At 36.8% G+C, this 20,513-nt stretch overlaps 1 protein-coding gene and 1 pseudogene across 10 annotated transcripts in view; one reads left to right on the top strand and one right to left on the bottom strand.

Moving 5' to 3' along the window:
- EXOC6B (exocyst complex component 6B) overlaps nucleotides 1-20,513 on the bottom strand; it is a 735,227-nt gene that overhangs the window by 612,563 nt on the left and 102,151 nt on the right. The gene's annotated exons all lie outside the window — the stretch shown is intronic.
- LOC102985350 (dnaJ homolog subfamily A member 1-like) lies at nucleotides 6,961-12,122 on the top strand (annotated as a pseudogene).

The following is a 20,513-nucleotide window of genomic DNA, read 5'->3' on the forward strand; positions in this document are numbered from 1 at the left end:
CATCAATATTATCTTTAAGCCATTAAGTTTTTTTTTTTAGCCATTATGTTTTGAGGTAGTTTGTTAACAGCAATAGATTACTGATACACCTGGTAAGAGCCCCCTGTCAAATATATCATGTGGCAAATATAAGGATGATCAAAGCAGATCTGACCGAAAATAACACCCCAAATTTGAAATTATAAAAATGACTATTTGAAAGGGGGATTTAAATGCATTATTAACAACGACTCTCTCCCTAAATATACATCCTGCCCAGAGACAGTAGCTAATAAGAGTAGTACATATGTATACCACTTATAAATAAATAACATATACATATATAAGGTATATATATATATACACAAAAATGTTTTACTGAAGGCAGTCCATAATCAAAAAAGTTTAGAACCATATGTGTATTACTACTGAAATTAATATACATATATAATTTATAAATACAAATATACAGCTATTGGGTGTAAATGTTCCATTTCTTTTGAAGATAAGGGTGTCAAATTTTTTGGAAAAGTTTTAGTGAGCTGTCATGCACTAGTACATGTAGTAAAAGTTGAAAAAAGAGCCTCATCAAGCTATTTAGTCCACCTCTATTTCCAGACATTACAAGCTCCAAACTATCCCAGGAAGTAAGAATCTCCATAGTTCTAATATTCTGCTTCTACTAATACAATGCATTTTTACTTTACAATATTATGTATCTTCCTCCCCATCCCACAATATTTTACTTACTATGCTACTTACTACACTTAGATTACCACCCAACTATCAAATTCCTTAGCATAGCAGATTTCTATCTTGGATGAACAGTGATATCTTTCAATAAGACAGGAAATATGGAAGAAAAGCACTGGATGGTTTGGTGACAGGGACAAGGATTACAGTGGTATAGCCAATGAAAGGGAGACCTGAGCATGTCAAGTGTAAAGTGGAAGGAGTCAGTGAAAGGGAAAGGTTGAAGAAAAAAGGAAGGAAGAGAAAGATGGAACATTTGACAGAACAAAGAAATAAGACTGAGCACAAGTGGAAGAAACAGTCTTAAACAGGAGGAAACTGGAATTGAAGCAATAAAGAATGGTGGAAACATATAATTAAGCAGTTAAGAGTGCTGAAAGCCAAGCAAGTTTCTGCTTAGAAGTCCTGTTTCTCTATGACATTGGTTAAGGTACAGAAAAAAGGAGTATTTTCTCTATGAAGAAAAAGGTGAGTCTTCACTGAAGTATTATAAAATGCCTTTTTATGTCATACTGAATATGACCAATTTTAAGTGTAAGTCATACTGAATATGCCATTTTAAGTTTACTCATATTATGCTATCACTAGCTATTTCAAGTCAAAATTTATTTTCATTGTTATTTTGCCCTTCTCTATTTCTTCTGTATTACCTATACAACAGAAGTAAGAAGAAGAAAAAGTAACAAAAGCACACGAGAAATCATAGGAAATACAACCTTATCCAACTTTCACAGTATACAATATAGGTCAATGTATTCTCAGACACCTATCTACTATCTAAACTGGGCAAGTCAGAAAAGTTTACCAACATCTCGAATCTACCTGTCAGTGTGTTAGTAAAAATAGCATCCATTTTCACTAATGATGTAAAATTGAACTGTGAAACTGTTATAATTTTATTCAAGCTTTTCCACTATGTATTCATCACAAACCATGATGAAACTAGAAAAGGAGCATCTCAGAATATACTATTGAATCTAATACTCATACTGGATCTTAATAGTCTAGATGGGTCCCACAAGGATATATTTCACAGAGTACTCAAATCGTCTGCCATTTTATGAAAAATCTGTGTCCACACAATAATTTTTCTCAGGAGAGGGTTCATGACTTTCATTGGATTCTCAAAAGGTTTATGCCCCTAAAATGTTTATGTCCCTAAAATGTTTAGGAACTACTGCTATGGATATCTCTCCTCTCCACTGTTAAAAGACCAACTCTGCTTTAAAGACTTACCAAGAAAGACAAACATAACACATGCCCAGATAGACCACAGCCTCTTCATCAGGGCAGTTAAGAGATTCATATGTTTAACAAACTGAGGAGAGCTGAAGTCATTCTGTTGGAAAGTAGGCCGTACTATTTTTTGACATTTGCTTGTTTTCTTATATGGGAAGTAAGGGAAAGGTACAAATTAATAACAGACTTCAGCCTAAGTCAAAAAATAAGATTACAGTACCGAAAAAAAGATACTCCTTAGCCTTAAATTCTTTGACACCAGAATAAAATCACCATACTCAAGGGCACAACCCTCAAAAGAAGATTAAGACCACCATGGTTCAAGCCAGCAAGTAATTACACTAAAAACAAAACCTAAGGTAAAAATATAGCTTTCTATTTGTCTTGTTAGTTACAAAGACTAAAAAATACACACACACACACACACACACACACACACACACAGACTAGAAATACTTTCAGAGAATAAGGGCTGCTCCAGTTGTTGCTTCTGAACAAATTTCTTAAGGAAACTGAAGAAGAGAAAAACCTATCTATAAAATTCAAGAACTATAATCTATTTCTTATTAAATTAAAAAGCTATTGTGTGAATTCCGGTTTTGCCTTTTGCCTTTTTTTCTTCCCTGGAAAGAGATCGCAAGTTCCTCAACACATGTATAAAAGATTTTATTTGTTCAATCAGTACTGGAGCACAAATCATAAGCTTTTAATTCACTGGTTACAGGGTTTCAGTTTTAGAAGATGAAAAAGTCCTGAAGATGGATGGAGGTGATGGCTGCACAACAGTGTGAATGTACTGATTAATGCCACAAAACTGTACATTTTAAAATGATTTAAGCAGGTAAATTTTATGTTATGAATATTTTACCAGGAAAAAAAAAAAAGCACTGGTATACAGAAGTGAGAAAGGTTCACTGGAGGAGAATCAAGATAAAATTATACCTAAGTGAAAAAATTTCACCTGGTACTTCAAAGATAATTTGCACCCCGAGATATCAAAATTGAACATAACAGTTACAGGTTTCATCAGCAAATTAAGAGCCTAAGAAGACCAGGAAAATATTAAAACTCTTACAATATCCATGGAAATTATCTGTCCTTAAATGCATAAGTGCCCTGCCAAAGGAAAAAAATAGTGTATGTACATATAATATAACAAAAATTTTCTGAATGCCTAGTTTGTACAAAGCAGTGTGCTAGGTTCTATGGGAACAACAAGATGAAGCCAATTCAGACATATGCCCTCGAGAAAATGCCAGTAAATGATTATCATCTTAGTTCCACTTCCTGAACTCTATCCTAGCTATAGGTTCGCCTCCTCCAAACAAGTGTCCCAGATCTCTTTTATTACCTAGTATTCTACAAGTGAGTCCTCTGTGATTTATGGTGGTGTGCCACAGAATACATCTTAAGCATTGGCATTGCAAGACTTTAAAAATACGGGCTCTTAAATTCCCTACTTCCTTCCCAATCTCATTAATAGGGTGTAATCATCTCCCCTGACAGCCCACCCTGATTTGTAAAACAGAATTTTCTCAATTTTAAAAATTTCCAAATACTTAAACATTTATATAAAGATCCATTATCACTGTTCTGTTTTAATAGCTAACCACACTAGAGGCCTCAATGGTTGGCTGACTTCTGAGTTTAAGCAAACACACACGTGCAAGTAGGCACTACAACATGACAAGGCCTTTTCTTTTCCCCCAGACAACTGCCCCAATCTGCAGAGCATTTTCTCCTCTGCATGCACACACAAAGTAATAATTGAAAGCTGTTCTAAATTTGCTGTAGATGTGCAATTAGAAAATTATGTCAGGAAGGTAAAGTAGCCTGAACTTGTCAACAAAACAACTTTTTTGCAAGCTTTCAAAACAAATAAAATGTAGTCAGTTGAAAACTTCCGGCTCATAGTATAAACTCTTGCCACTGCTTTGTTCAATAGCCTCTCACAAAGAACAAAGAAGAAAAGAGTCTATGAGTGAAAAATTCCCCTCTAATGATCTAACCACTTCCCAGTCCAGAGTTTTTATTCCCTAGCCATCTTGGTGCAGTCATTTATCCATTCACCTCCTAATGAAGACAGAAAGAATTCATCCCAGTACAGTCAGGTTCAAAGGTCATAAAGCCTCTAAAGCTTAGAATCACATAGACCTAAAAAAGCAACAACTTAGGTGGTCATCTGTCACTATTCAATTGCAAAAATTTAATTTTTCTGCGTTTTTAGTTTGGGGTTCATTTCTCTGTTGAGATCCTAAACAAGAGTGAATAAGAGAAACGCCACATTCTCAATCAGTGAGATAATAATTAGCAATAATTAATTAACTGAAGTTTCTGGTAGTCCTCATTACCTGTTCAATGTGCTTCCCAACTTATACTTTTGATAAACTTCATGATCAATGGCCAGGGGTTAGGAATAGAGAGATGGTTTGACTACAAAGGGGTAGCACAAAGGAATTTGGGGAGGTGATGGAATTGTTCTGTTTGTGGTGGTGTTTACATGAATCTATGCATGCTTAAAAACTTATGGACACCAAAAAAAAAGATATATTATATGTAAATATTTTTAATTTTAAAGCTACTATAGGGTTACTTGCTAAAACTTTTTAGCAAGGAGATCTAGTAGGATGTGAGAAAATAGATTCCTCTTGTTCTAGAACATCCGTAGGTCCACATCTCTGGCCCTCCTGAATATATTTGAATATTTCTTTTTCTTCCTTTCTTTTTATTTCCTCACATACCAGTTCCCTTACCATTATTTTGATGGAGTTTTTTTGCTCAGTAAAGAAAACATCTGGCAGAGGACAAGAATAAAGCACTCACTGAGAGGACAACAATCCTAGGAATTCTCAACTGGATTTCTCCAGGGCCAGTAAGAACTATCCCCCAGGTCAAAGGGTACACCACGGGGATTTGGGGAGGGCTCTAAATCCAAACCTCAAACTTGGCTCCACTACACTCTGCACACGTGGCAGGCGTCTATAATTGTCAAAAGGAAAGTACAGCATACCAGTAAACTGACTTGTTCTTTCCAAGAAGTATCAGCACAGGAGATGAGAAAATACACTGAGCTCAGAGTATAGCTCAATCTAGTAACTGAGAAACACAATCACCACATGCATAGTGAAGTTACTTCAAGAGACTGCAGAAAGACTAAGAACCCAAAATACAATTTCCATCAACAAAATAAAGATATCCATTTAAGTCTCACTAATTTCTATGGTCTGAATTGCCCATTTAAGCAGATGTAAGGTTTGGTTTCTCACTGACATTAGAACAATTATTGCAATATAGTACAAAAAACAAAACAAACAAACAAAAACCCTGCATTTCTTAACACTGAAGCCTGAAAAAAATAAGGAAAACCTTCAGGTTAAAAAAATTTTTTTCTCTCTATAAGTAGTGGCTTATGCTTTCCCAAGTCAGTTTGTTTAAAACTACTCATGAAAAAAAATGTAGTTGCAATCATTTAATAAGAAGATGGAGAGGCAGAAAGACAGCTGGTATTAAGCTATCAATACCCAAGCTACCCCAACTGAATTGCCTGATAAAATCACATAGATCTCAAAACAAAAACGTCCAAAAGTGCCATATTTATTAAGTGCCTACTGTGTGTCTAAGTACTTTACATACATGATCTTATTTGACACATTAATAAAAGAGGAAAATAAGGCTTAGATTAAGTGTTTTGCCCATTATAAGTGAGAAGTTTCAACCCAGCTTTCTTGACTCCAAACCTATGTTCTTTAATATTGAAGACACTACAAAAAAAATTTTCTACAAGAAAGACTTAACTAGGAATGGATATGAGCTAATTTTCTCTAAAAATTATTACAAAGAGAGTTGACTGCTGCTCTGTATTCTCTATTATCACTATAACTGCATGACAAAGATAAGGTAAGGCACCACCTCTCCTAGTCTGCAATTAGTGCAAGCCAAGTTGATAATAAGTAAATGCCTATAGTCCTTGAGAGAGTCAGCAATGGATCCAGTCTCCTTTCTCCCATTTAAGGGTCTACATTCTTAGACCACTATCTCGAAGTGTTCTTATAACCAATATAATCAAACTCAATCTTTTTAAAGTAAAAGTAGCTTTGATTGGTGCTAATGCCTCTTTGATTATAACATTTTATAACTCATAATTCTCCTACTTATAAAATGTTACAGTAATTTTTATAGTCAATTACATGAGACCAATTTTCTTGGGTATTAATGATCCCTGCTAGCCCAATGAAAGCATTAAAAAATAAAAGACAGTTGAAATGACCAAATGACCAGATCTCTATGAGATCTATTTTATAAAATTAAACAGATCTAAACTTAGGGTAAAGAAGCACGAAATGTGAGAAAGCATTCGCCAAATTTAAGATGCAGTTCAAACAGCAGAATAAATTACTATCTGTAGGCAGGGCCCAAGGATTAATCACATTTAAGTAAAAATATGCAAGCCTTAACAACCATTTTAAAACATGTCTTTAGTGTCCTTGTTTGCTTTGTACATTCACTGTGCTAATATAAGATCAGATATTAGAATCTAACTAGAATTAATAGTGAAAGCATATCAGAACATCAAGAAAATCTGGGATCTGGGAAGAACCAGAACTGATGAGTTCTTATCCTTGAATTTAAACCCTTTAAAAATGTCAAACTTGGAACTGTTCTTTAGACCAAAGAACCATTATCCACACAGCTAAACATACACATAATAGAGAGCAAATACCATGGTTCTCAAACTCTGTTTTGGTTTCAGATCTTATATCACGGTTGACTTTTTAAAATAAAGGTTCCCTGTTGGGGTGGTCAGCATGTGAGGCTGCTCAAGATGAAGTTGAATTCTCAGGTCTTACAAGCAGGATTTCTAGAACTAAGAGAGAGGGAAACAGAGGAAGAGAGAGAGAGAGAGAGAGAGAGAAATAAATAGGGAAAAAATAAGAGAAGAAAAAGGAAAGGAAATGGAGGGAGGGACCCCAACCATATAAAGAGATGCAAGTAAAAGAGAAGCAAGTCTTTGTTTTAAAATATATATTCCATATTTCAATCATGCAGTTGCTATATCTGACTTGAGAAAACATCATCCATACACAAGCAGAGTAAGATAGTACGCTCCTCAAAAAGGCGGAGGAGCGGCGGCTGCCCGAGCTGGGCACGGCAACGCGCTCCTTTCCGCTCCCCAACACCAGCATCGGCCCACTCATCTCACTGGCTGTAGAAAACGGTGAAAGAAACCACTTATGATGTTTTGGGGGTCACACCCAATGCCACCCAAGAAGAACTGAAAAAGGCTTACAGGAAACTGGCCTTAAAGTACCACCCTGATAAGAATCCAAATGAAGGAGAGAAGTTTAAACAGATTTCTCAAGCTTTCGAAGTGCTCTCTGATGCAAAGGGAATTATATGACAAAGAAGGTGGAGGCAGGCAATTAAAGAAGGTGGAGCAGGTGGCGGTTTGGGCTCCCCCATGGCCATCTTTGATATGTTTTTTGGAGGAAGAGGCAGGATGCAAAGAGAAAGGAGAGGTAAAAATGTTGTGCATCAACTCACAGTAACCTTAGAAGATTTATATCATGGTGCAAAAAGAAAACTAGCTCTGCAAAAGAATGTGATTTGTGACAAATGTGAAGGCCGAGATGCTAAGAAAGGAGCAGTAAAGTGCTGTCCCAATTGCCAAGGTACTGGAATGCAAATAAGAATTCATCAAATAGGACCTGGAATGGTTCAGCAAATTCAGTCTGTCTGCATGGAGTGCCAGGGCCATGGGGAGCAGATCAGTCCTAAAGATAGATGTAAAAGCTGCAATGGAAGGAAGATAGTTTGAGAGAAGAAAATTCTAGAAGCTCATATTGACAAAGGCATGAAAGATGGCCAGAAGATAACATTCCATGGTGAAGGAGACACCAAGAACCAGGACTGGAGCCAGGAGATATTATCATCATTTTAGATCAGAAGGACCATGCTGTTTTTACTCGACGAGGAGAAGACCTTTTCATGTGTATGGACATACAGCTGGTTGAGGCATTGTGTGGCTTCCAAAAGCCAATATATCTACTCTTGACAACCACACCACAGTCATCACTTCTCAGCCAGGTCAGATTGTCGAGCATGGAGATATCAAGTGTGTGCTAAATGAAGGCATGCCAATTCATCATAGACCATATTAAAAGGGTCGCATAATCAATGAATTTAAGGTAAACTTCCCTGAGAATGGCTTTCTCTCCCCTGATAAACTCTCTTTGCTGGAAAAACTCCAACCTGAGAGGAAGGAAGTGGAAGAGACTGATGAAATGGACGAGGTAGAACTAGTGGACTTTGATCCAAATCAGGGAAGACAGCGCCATTACAATGGAGAAGCATTCGAGGATGATGAACATCATCCTCAGGGTGGTGTTCAGTGTCAGACCTCCTAATGGGGCCAGTGAATAACACTCACTGCTGGCATTTTATTTGCAGTAGTGATTGAGTGAAGGACTATAATCATAATATGCTCACTGCTTGCTATTGTTTGTTTTAATATTCAACTACAGTACTGTTTTAAAAGTTAAATGAAGAATAAACTCAAATATAAAAGCGCTGACTTTGCCCTGTATGTATGATGACTTCAGTGTGCAAGGTAAGTTTAATACTTGTAAAAACTACTTTAAAAAATTTCCCCTAGCATTTGTTAGGCCATACTTTGTAACTGATTTCAGCTATGTACATGGAATAGCTTAGACTTAGAAATGCCAGGTATATGTAATGACTTCAGTGTATGACCCTTAATTGTTCAGCTATGAAGTTAAAACTGTATTTAACTGGCAGTCAAAGAATTTATAGAGAAGTGTTGGTCTGTATAGTGGTATTAAGTGGCATTCATTGTGATGCCTCTGCATTTATTCTATTGCCTCCACTGTTACTTGAAGATGGCATGCTATATAATTTAATTTAGCCTGTGGTATCACTGATAGAAATGACACCTTTCTAAAGAAGGGGTTTATCATATAACATGCTGCTTCTTGAGGGCTTGCAGTTGTAGAACTGCATTCCCTTCTGCTGGGCCATCTTTTTTTAATATATCTAGTTATTGGTCCCGGTTCCTTTTTTTTTTTTCCTTCTCTTTGGACCACAGTAAGCCTTAAGAGTAGTAACTTCTGGAGCAGGGTAACTTAGAGGCTGGAGTGATGAGATCTTTACATGAAGAAGTAATTTGCATGTATGAGTTAGGAAGGTGTTTTGCAGGTATATTACAGGCTTACTTTAAACCATTTAACTTATGCTCCAAAGAAACTGTAATTTAATGTTGGTAGTTTAGCAAATTATGAATAGCTTTAATTGTATGTTTAAAGTCATATTCTCACAAGCTTAAATCTGGATATCAGAATTCTTGAAATGTATGAATGTCTCCTTAATATACTGATTACAAAGCAAAAAAAAAAAGAATACTAGTTCATTCAGACCTGTAATGAGAGATCACTACCTATTAAACAAACTTTAATAATAGTTCATTCCAATGAGATGAAAATACATCTTGCTTCCATTCATCATTTAGAAAGGCAGAGAGAGGCTGTGTCTGACCAGATCTAAACTTAAATCTGATAATGGGAATTCCCTGGTGGTCCAGTGGTTAGGACTCCGTGCTTCTACTGCCAAGGGCCCAGGCAAGCTGCGCTGTGCGGCCAAAAATAAATAAGCAAATAAATAAAGGCTTGGGGCTTCCCTGGTGGTGCAGTGGTTAAGAATCTGCCTGCCAATGCAGGGGACACGGGTTCAAGCCCTGGTCTAGGAAGATCCCACATGCCGCGGAACAACTAAGCCCATGCGCCACAACTACTGAGCCTGCGCTCTAGAGCCCGCAAACCACAACTGCTGAGCCCACGCACCACAACTACTGAAACCCACATGCCTGGAGCCCTGCTCCGCAACTAGAGAAGCCACCGCAATGAGAAGCCCGCTCACCACAACAAAGAGTAGCACCCGCTCACCCCAACTAGAGAAAGCCTGCGCGCAGCAACAAAGACCCAACGCAGCCAAAAATAAATAAATAAATAAATTTTGAAAATAAAGGCTTTTTAAAAAATAATAATAAACTTAATCTGATAATAAAGACAATAAAGTGGTTGTTCTTGGCCCCCTGTATAGTAATATTTAACAGCACTTAGGCTGTATATTTACATATTATATTTAAGGCATCATTTTAAATAACCTTTCATATCCTTGCATATTTCAGAGGCTAAATTATATAATAAAAACACAAACAGGTAGCATCTTATTTATGTCAATAAGATCAATTCATTTCCACCTCATAAGTTAGATCTAAAGTGCTGGTCTCAAGTTCAAGTCAAAAGTGAGTTCAGTGACCTGAACTTTATTTCCACATTAGTGTGGTACAATTATTCATGATACTTGGAGGCTGTAGGAAATCCCAGGAATATTGTAATGGAATGAAGTTCAGTTATTGTACGAACCACTGAAGAAAAACTTCATAGTGTAGGTCATTTTCCTTTCTTGTAAATTTAACAGAAAGTTAACACTGGCTCTCTCCCACAAAACTCTGAGGCCAAGTCAAATTATATGCAGGCTAGCCTATCAGCACTACTTTCCTTCACTGCTCTTTTAACTCCCTCTTTCCCCATCTTCTTCTGCAGCAGCACAGGGACTACTCACTCAGCAGAACACATGCCAAAGTATGAAATGAGTGTGAACCTGCAACAGTGGCAGGGGTGAGGTAGTGTGACATTTTGCAACCAAAGCAAGGTACTGAAGAACTCATGTTCTCTTCTTAACAATGGTAAATATTTAACTTAAGAATTCAAGGCAAGGGAAAGAGAACATTCTGGTTATCACAAATTTGCAACCTTTATCATCACTTTCAAGATTTTTATATTATTTTTTTAATTTGCTTTGTTGCCTATTAAATCGAATTTATCTGTTCACTTCTTTAATAAGGCACACAATACAACAGATTTGAATGGACCTCAGTTTAATTTACAACTAACACATAATTCCTTTCCCACCTTGTTACAGCTATGAATCTGAAGACTGGAGACTCCTCAATTACCCACATAAAGCAGAAAAGAAAATCAATAATGCCATAGATAGGTATAAATAGTCCCTTAAATAAGGGAACGCTTCCTCTGTACCCTGAGAGTTAGAACATTTACTACCTCATATCCAGTACACCAACAAATCCCATGTTATACACATACACCTAATCTGACTTAAGTTTCTTTTCTTTTTTTTTTTTGTTCAATATATCTTCCCTAAGTTATACATGCAAAACTATGCATAGTTAAGTTATACATAAAGAGTTCATTATGAGAAACAACCGTTTCCTCCTCTCCTCTTTTTCCCCAAATCCTGCTCCCCAGAAGCAACCACTCTTTTGATGCTTACATCTTTATCTCTACAAACCATGCTTATGTGTGCTACTGCTTATTTCTTTAGTTTTTTTTAATTGTGGTAAAATTATGACATAAAATTTTCCATGTTAACCATTTTTAACTGTACAGTTCTGTGGCATTAGGTACATTCACCTTGTTGTACAACCATCACCACCACCCATCTTCAGAACTTCATCTTCCCAACTGAAACTCTGTACCCATTAAACATTAACTCCTCATCCCTTTTACTGCTAGTCCCTGTAAACCATCATTCTACCTTCTGTCTTTATGAATCTGACTACTTCAGGAACCTCAGATAAGTGGAACTTTACAATATTTGTCCTTTCATGCCTGGCTTATTTCACTTAGCATAATGTCTTCATGGTTCATCCATGTTGTAGCATGTGTCCAAATTTCCTTTTTTAAGGCTAAATAATATTCCATTATATGTATATACCACATTTTGTTTATCCATCCATCAATGGACTCTAGGGTTGTTTCTGCCTTTTGGCGATTGTGGGGTTTTTTAGTTCTAAGCATTATCTATTGACGTTCCACCATGGAAGATGGGGGTTTAAGGTCTCTTTCACATTCTTAACACACCAGTACCAAATATCTGTGTGGTGTCCATTCACGTATCCCTCTAAAACAGAGATAAACCAATGGATTAATTACCTATATTAACTTTTAGCATTTAATTATTATAACTGTATAAATGCAATACATAGCCAAGCCATATAAGATATTGTTTTTAACCTCTAAAGACATTTAGGATTTTCACATTGTCCTCTGGCTTCTGAAAATTCACAATATGCCTTGATATAAGTCTCTTTTCATCCCTTTTGTTGGATACTTGGTGGGTCTTTTAATCTGCATGTTCATGTCTTAGAATTTTGGGAAATTTTCCCATATTATTTCTGTGATGAATTCCTTCCCTTCATTTTTGCTTTATTTTTCTAGAATGCTTAGTATTCAAATGCTGGATCACCTAGACTGCCCCCTAATATTCTTATATCTTTTCTATTTCCCATGTTCTATCTCTTTTTCTTTTTACTCTTCTTTCTGGAATAAATTTTTAACTTTATTTTCCAAACCCTCCTTTAAGTGTTTTCGGCTATCATATTTTTAATTTCTAAACATTATTTTTGTTCTCTGCATTTCTCCTTTTATGCAGCATTCTGATCTTGCTTTTTACATGTAATTTATTTTCTCTTATCTTTCTAATGCTACTGATGATTGTTTTGTTTTGCCATTTAGGTTTTCCTCTTCTTGTATAGTCCCTATCTTCTCCAAGTTGCTTCTTTGTACGTGTTTGTTCTGACTCTACTTTAATGTTAGAATCTTTTCTCAAATATCTGGTGATCCTTAGCCATCTGCTCAAATTTTAAATGGGGAAACTAAAAAGCTGACTGAATGTACATCAGTCTAGTCTACTGTGGCCTTCAAAGTGATCTGACTTGCCCTTTTTACTGGGGACTACTCAGTGGACATATCTTTAGGATACTTCTCTTGGGCTAATCATATTATTCAAAGTATTCAGATTATCTTCCAATCTCACACCTGAAGGGTATAAGCCTGGTTCTGGGAACCAAATCAGAAAAGAGGGCTGTGAGATTTAGCATAAATCTCAGTATTTAGTATATAAACATCCACTGTTTTCAGTTTGTGGCTATTGTTATCTGATCTTCAGCTAGAGTTGGGATCAGGTCGTTAACTGATAGGAAAAAGCTGGGGAAGGAATCCAGATGTCTAAGGGGTTCTGAAATAGACATTCAACCAATCTTTCTGTTTGGCCATCAATTTTACCCCCTTTCTCTGATGCCAGCAATTTCTTAAACATAGGGGTTCTGCAAAACACTAAAAATTGGGTTGTGGGCTTCCCTGGTGGCCCAGTGGTTGAGAGTCTGCCTGCCGATGCAGGGGATACAGGTTCGTGCCCTGGTCCGGGAGGATCCCACATGCCGCGGAGTGGCTAGGCTGCGCGCCCAGGGGCTGTGCCCTGCAACGGGAGAGGCCACAACAGTGAGGGGCCCGCGTACCGCAAAAAAAAAAAAAAAAAAAGGTTGTTCTCAGTTTCTTCTACTACTGGTTTAGGACTGAATTTTCTTGGATATGTTAGGACAATTATCACACATCTTTTTACTTTCCAATTTCCAAAAATGTTGCTATCACCTGCTCTCCTATAGTCTTTATGTTTGGGAGCTCGTGTTTTTTAAAAAAATTCCCTTAGCTGTTGTTTTTATGAGTTTGGAGAGGTGGAAGATAGAAATATATGTGTTCGACCCACTACCTTTAACAGGAAGTTAATCTGATCACTTCTTAGTACCTCCACAGTATTTTCAGATAGTTTCAAAATCCATTCAAAGTGCAATTTTAATATTTTCATATATTTAAGAATATAATAGGAATAAGAGGATATACCTTAGAATATTAAAAAAAAGGATGGCTTTTCCTGAAAAATGTTAAGGTGTAGGTACATTAAATTTAATTAAATACACAATTAAGAGTAATTAATTGATTTATTAACTATCTACTATGACCAAGCACTATGCTAGCAAGGTGCTGAAGATATAAAGGTAAAAAACATACCTCTGTCCTTACAGAGACCATAAACTGGTTGGGAAGACAGATAAGTAAAGCAGCAATCATGCTAATAGCATTCCCTAGTGCCATGAGATGCTACCTTGGAGGGCCCTAGTGGCTCTCTACCTTCCCCATTCTCAAAGCTTAGCAATGAACTGGTTCAGTAGACTGAGTCGGCTCATCTGAAGAATACTAAGTCTCTTTAGCTAATCTAAGAGGCATTGATAGAATTCCCCTAGCCAAGTCATTTCTCTGACCAGCAAGGATCCACCTAGTACATATTGACTAGATGTTCTTGCCCTTCTCCCAGCTTCCCTATCAATATTACAAGAGCAGGGTCCGTCTCCTGAGGCATGTCCCACTGTTTATACAGAAAAGTTGAACCCATCAGGTCCCTCCACAAAATGACAGGAAGATCGTATTCTCATGCACTGTTCTGAATGTCTGCCTATAAGGTTTACTGAGGAAAAGTTACTTTATACCTATATGGCATAATACTAATTTGTGTGTGTCTATGCCTCTTGTATAACTACCTTTATCACTTATTAAATTCTTATACTATACATTGGGTCAATTTCTGTACTTGTATTCTGTTCTACTCAGCAGTTTATTCTTATGATACCATATTGTTTTAAATTAAGTATTACTGCTTTCTAGTACAAGCCAAGGCTCAGTAAAAGGAATATTCTCAAAAGAATTTAATCTTAAAATAACTGAAACATATATACATATATATGCATATATGTAGTATATTTGTGAGAGATGGTGTAAGTATTGCAATAGCTGCTGTTCCTCTAAAGTAATGGTCTATTTTAGGATGAGCACACTAAAAATCCATGTTCACAAATTATATTGAGAACCCGTATGACAATTTTCTCTTAAAATTTAATAACAAGAAAATTTCTCCTGATAAGCTGGTGTGCTTTGCTTAGCCAAAGCAAATAAATAATATGTTTATTATATATACACACACCATATAGTTTCCTTTTTACCCTGAAGAAAACTCAAAGGCAAACTGTAATATTGCCGTCAAATTAGATTTAAGGAATAAATTCTCTTCTTTCACTCAACATGAATCAAGGGTCATTGATCTTTTAAATTTAATTGTCCTCTTTTTAACTGAACTCAGGTTCAAAATATTTTAGAAGTGTATACAATAGAAATAATTTTTATGGTAAGGAGAAAAAATGATTAATAATGAGATCAAATTCAAGGCTGAAAATTGTCACAGAAAATTGAATTTTAGGAATAAAATTAAAAGTAGTTGAATCATCAAGTTTAACTCTAATTTTAATCTTCTCCTCCATACTCTTAGAATCTATTTACATTCACCATTCATCTAGGATGGTTCTTTTTTTTTCTTTCTTTTAATTTAACATGTATTATAAGCCTGGGACTAAGCTAAGTACTTGATTTCCCTAAATATTTCCACATCTTTGCAAAGAAGATTAAAAATTCCAACTATAGAGTTGTGAAGACTGAATGTGATGTTTAGTAACTTGCCCACTGTCATACAGCTAGCAAATGACAAATCTAGGAGTCTAACCCAAACTCCAAAGTCTATTCTGTTAACTATCATATTACTGAACAGTAAACTAAATCCCTACTATCCCGTTCAGATTGTAAAATTGTACTATCTATCATAAGCTCAGATTCTAAAATTGTACTATCTATCATAAGCTACTCTGATTGTTGCCTACTTCAAGAATCCCATATAACACAGCTCTCACATTCCCCCACCTTACCCTCAGGCCATCCATATCATCAAAGAATAAGGAGCAAGAATTAGTACAAACAATAAAATATCAAAATCAAGAAGAAAAGAAAATAAAAAGTAAATCCAGAAACACCAAACCAAGTGAGCACCAACTTCTTTGACTCCAAAGGCCATATTCTGTGGAAGTTTTGCATAGCATCCAGTACAAAAGAGATTTCAACAGCAATACTGCTTTTACTTGGCAGTCATTACATGGCCTATGTGAACTCAGTTGGTAGTACTATGCCTGATCTAAGTCAAAGGTGTTCTACACAATAGCACATTTTGCTCTAGTCAAGACTTAATCAAAGAAAGTCAAGGGCTGAAAGAACCATGGTGACAGCTAATCTCACCCAAGGAGCAATTTCTTTAAAACTAGTTACTAAAGGAAGAATGCCTGGGGAGCCTTCCATTTCTTTTATAAGCAACCAGTTCCTTTTCCAAGCATCAGTCATATAACCTATATAATTTGGCAAAGCCAAGTTAGAATTTTAAAAGTAAGTAAATCCTTCCCTTTGTTAAAGGGCCCCACATAGAAATCAACCTAGCCAAGAATCTTTACCTTACAAATGTTATTTAGTCCCACAAAGCCTAAGGCAAACTAACCAAAATAACAAATACAGAACTTCCCTCCTGCACAAATCAATTCCATAACAAGTGAATTACAGAAATCAATTTCAAAAGGAGAACTAAAAAATAGCAGACAATTAAGGAAGAACTACTTTAGACATTTTTTATAAAACAGTTCAAGCTAAGTTGATTATTCCAAAATAAGACATACACAGTATTTTGGAAGCACACTGTAAGAATATCAACACAGAAAATGGGATAGGATAAAAGGGAGGGTTTTTCTACTTGCTTTAACTGTGGCTCTACTTCCCGTGGCAGACTCATAGGTGGGTCCATTAAATGCTTTCATTCCAATACCATGTTAAAAAGATATATACAGGAACATGAAACATTTTTTTGTAAAATAAGACCACTTGACTTAAAATTCGATATAGTAATACACAGTAGAATGGACAATTTTTAAATTCCTCCTCAGATTCTGCTATATGATTGAACTTCTACCCTAGTTTTCATACTTATACATTTTTCTTACTTTTCTGCAGCTTCCCAGGTATTGTATATTGGAAGACAAGTGAAAGACTCAGAAACTTCTAGCTTGACACCTTTTAAACCAGACGGACTATACCATTGTTTCCTAGACCCAAAGGCAAAATTAAAATAAAAATGTACAGTTTAGTAAAAAGTAATTCTATTCAAGACCAAAATAATAGAGTGTATTAGTTTTCTACTGCTGTGTAACATACTACTATAAACTTAGTGACTTGAAACTACACACAATTATTATCTAAGTTTCCATGGGTCAGGAGTTCAACATGTTTTTGCTGGGCCTTCTGCTCAGGGTCTCACCAGGCTGAAATCATAATGTCAGTCAGGTCTGTGGTTTCATCTGGAGCTCACAGTCTTCTAAGTTGGCAGAATCCAATTCCTTGTGGTTGTAGGACTCAGGTCCCCATTTTCTTGCTGACTGTCGGCTGGGGATAGCTCTCAGCAACTCAAGGCTGCCTACAGTTCCCTGCCACGTGGCCCCCTCCAAAACATGGCATTCTGTTTCTTCAAGACCAATAGTAAAGCATCTGCTGCAGTTTTTAATCTCTCTAACTTTATATCTGACCTCTAGACCCTCTTTTAAAGGTACTCACCTTACATATTAGGTTCACACGCTCAAGGGAGAGGATTTTACAGGATGCACAGACCAGGGGGCAGGAATCCTGGGGACCATCTTAGAATTCTGCCTACCACATGCAATCAAAGCAAAGAGCTTCCTACAGATAAAGCTTTATCCAGAGACAATATAATAGTTGGAATACAGAGAAATGGATAAACTACATATCCTTCAGGTCATCCTCAAATAGTATTTTTGCATCATCCTCAAATAGTATTTTTTGCATCATATCTCTTGATAAAATTGGACAACAAACGGTTTGAGATTATAATCTCAAGTAAAAGCTTGGAGCCAAATTTGCTCATTAAACCCTAATTAGGGTGGAGTCCTTCTGGTAGTTTAACTGTTATATCCCAAAGAGAAGCCAATCTACCAACTGCCTCCATCATTTCATTGTACAAAGGACAAAGCCCACCCATGGGTCAATGCAGCAACTCAGGATAGGGTAAGTGGAAGAAGAAAACGGGAGATGTCCACCAAGAAAAAGCAAAATCATTTACATAATTTTCAGAAGCACCCAGACCAACTATCAATATTAAGTGATACTTTCAAATCTGTTTTCTTGTATGACTCTACAGGCCACTTAGAATTTTTTTTTAAGGAAAATAATACATTTTTAAGGCCAAAACTGCAGTTGCTGAACTAAAACTGATGATGATGATAAAGTTCTGAATAGTGGCATAGATAATGCTAAAAACTGGATTAGTAAATTAGAAGGCAAACATATGGGGGAGAAATGTCAAAGAGATGAAATTGTGAAGAAAAACAGACAAGAGACACGGAAATATGTATTTTTCTAAGCTCTGTAATAGCAGGTTGTAGCAGACTAGCTAGGTATTCACCAAACCTATTTCCTCTTTCTCCTGGTCACATAGATAGACTATATTTCTAATCCTCGTCTGCAGTGTATGAGCTTCTGCTGATATAATGTTGGCAGCAGTCATATGTATCACTTACAAGCCTGGTCAATTAAAAAAAAAAAAATCTCCAGGCATTATTTACTTTTTTCTCTACTGCTATAACATTGAAAGCCACATATTGAAGTGATAGAGCCACAAGTTGGAAGAGTCCTGGATCCCTTCACAGTCACTTAAAGAAGAGCTATCCAACCAGGAACATCCATTTTGGACTTCACATGAGCGAAAAATAAAATTTCTACGGTGAGATTTTAGAGCTTAGCTATTACAACAGGAATCGTTATTTAAAGAAACAGGCACTGGCATTGGAAGAATGGTGTTGCCATAACAAAAAAACCTAAAATAAATGACATCAGTTTAGAGGTCAGGCAGTAGACCGCAAGAATATATATTTAGCAAGTCAAAGGCCTAAAAGGCCCTGTGATATTGTGGCAAAACAACTGGCAAAACTGGAACCTGTAATAAATGAAAAGGCACACCACATGTCTATTGGGTCTGTAGCTCTATATGTGAATGTAGAGAGAGAGTTATAGTGTATATTGGCATTTGCTTTCTGCTTTTAGCAAGGTTTTACACAAAAACAATGAGCACAGAATTTCCTACTTTGAAAACTGAAATTACAGGGACTAGCACAAGTCCAGAAACTTGGGCCTCAGAGGGTTAGAAAGCTGAACACATACAGATCCCAAATAGTAACAGAAAAAGATGGTAAATTTTAAGCAATTAAGTCCAAAGAAGACCTCCTTGAACAAAGTGACTTAATCCTGAGGCAAAAATTAGATTCAGGTATGGTTTTCTTACCCGTTATTTCATATAGCCTCCAAGTAGGGCCTAAGTAAGAAAAAGACATGAGGCAAGGCTTATGCTCCCCCAACTCTACTACCTCCCCAAACAGGGAAGAAGAAAAAAAATCATTCCTGAAAATTATATTTAGAAAAGAACAGTGGGTATGGTATCTAAATAGAACCTACTGGAAAGAGACAGATCAAAGGTCTACTAAGTTTTGAGGTAACTATAATGCCAAAAACCCACAAACCTGGACTAAATAAAACTTTGTTCAGAACCTTAAAACAACCCTTGGGCTCCTAAACTTGTAGAAGCAGAAAGTAAGCACTGAAAGACAGAGATATAAATGTGGTTGTAGATATAAGTGTAGATGCAGATGTATGTGTATATCTACAGAGAGAGAGAGAAAAATCTTCAAATGAAGGTATATTCCCCAGCACACACTTCAGAAATGTACACAGAAAAAAATAGGGAAAGAAAAACTAAGATGCAGTCAAGAGCCCAGGAGAACAATGGGCAAAGGAGTTCTTTCCACAGAATCAACATCTAGACAAGGAAGCTCCCCTACTACTAAGGCAGAAAGATTTCCCAATGATGGCCCAAAAGGATTACATGATTTGCTATGAAGCAGGTAATACTGTACATCTCCTGTTCTTCCATTTTCTAAATGGAAGTTTTTGTTGTAGCTATTCTGTTCTAGCTTCTCCATGGTATACTGAGGGTGGGAGGGCCACAGGTGCAGATAACCTATCTTAGTTCCTGGTCATCAGCCCACTGAAGAGCCACATCTGGATCTGATGGAGAGTACTAAGCATCCCTGGAATATATCACACTTTGAGATGGATGTAGTAACTAGATGGGATATTGGGTTGTATTCCTTAGGGAAGGGACAAGTATGTTCTATGGCCTAAAGGAAGAGTGAACAGATATGGAATTCCCTGATGGCGCAGTGGTTAAGAATCCCCCACAGGACTTCCCTGGTGGCGCAGTGGTTGAGAGTCCGCCTGCCGATGCAGGGCACACGGGTTCGTGCCCCGGTCCGGGAAGATCCCACATGCCGCGGAGGCCTGCCTACCGCAAAAAAAAAAAAAAAAAAAAAAAAAGAAAAGAAAAATTAAAGAAAAGAATCCCCCTGCCACTGCAGGGGACACAGGTTCGATCCCTGGTCCGGGAAGATCCCACATGCAGCAGAGCAACTAAGCCCGTGTGCCACAACTACTGAGCCTGCGAGCCACAACTACTGAGCCTGTGCGCCTAGAGCCCGTGCTCTACAACAAGAGAGGCCACCACAATGAGAAGCCCATGCACCGCAATAAGGAGTAGCCCCCACATGCCACAACTAGAGAAAGCTCACGCGCAGCAACGAAGACCCAATGCAGCCATAAATAAATAAATAATTTTTTTTTTTTTTTTTT

Source organism: Physeter macrocephalus, chromosome 12 (assembly GCF_002837175.3).
Source record: "Physeter macrocephalus isolate SW-GA chromosome 12, ASM283717v5, whole genome shotgun sequence".
Lineage (NCBI taxonomy): Eukaryota > Metazoa > Chordata > Mammalia > Artiodactyla > Physeteridae > Physeter > Physeter macrocephalus.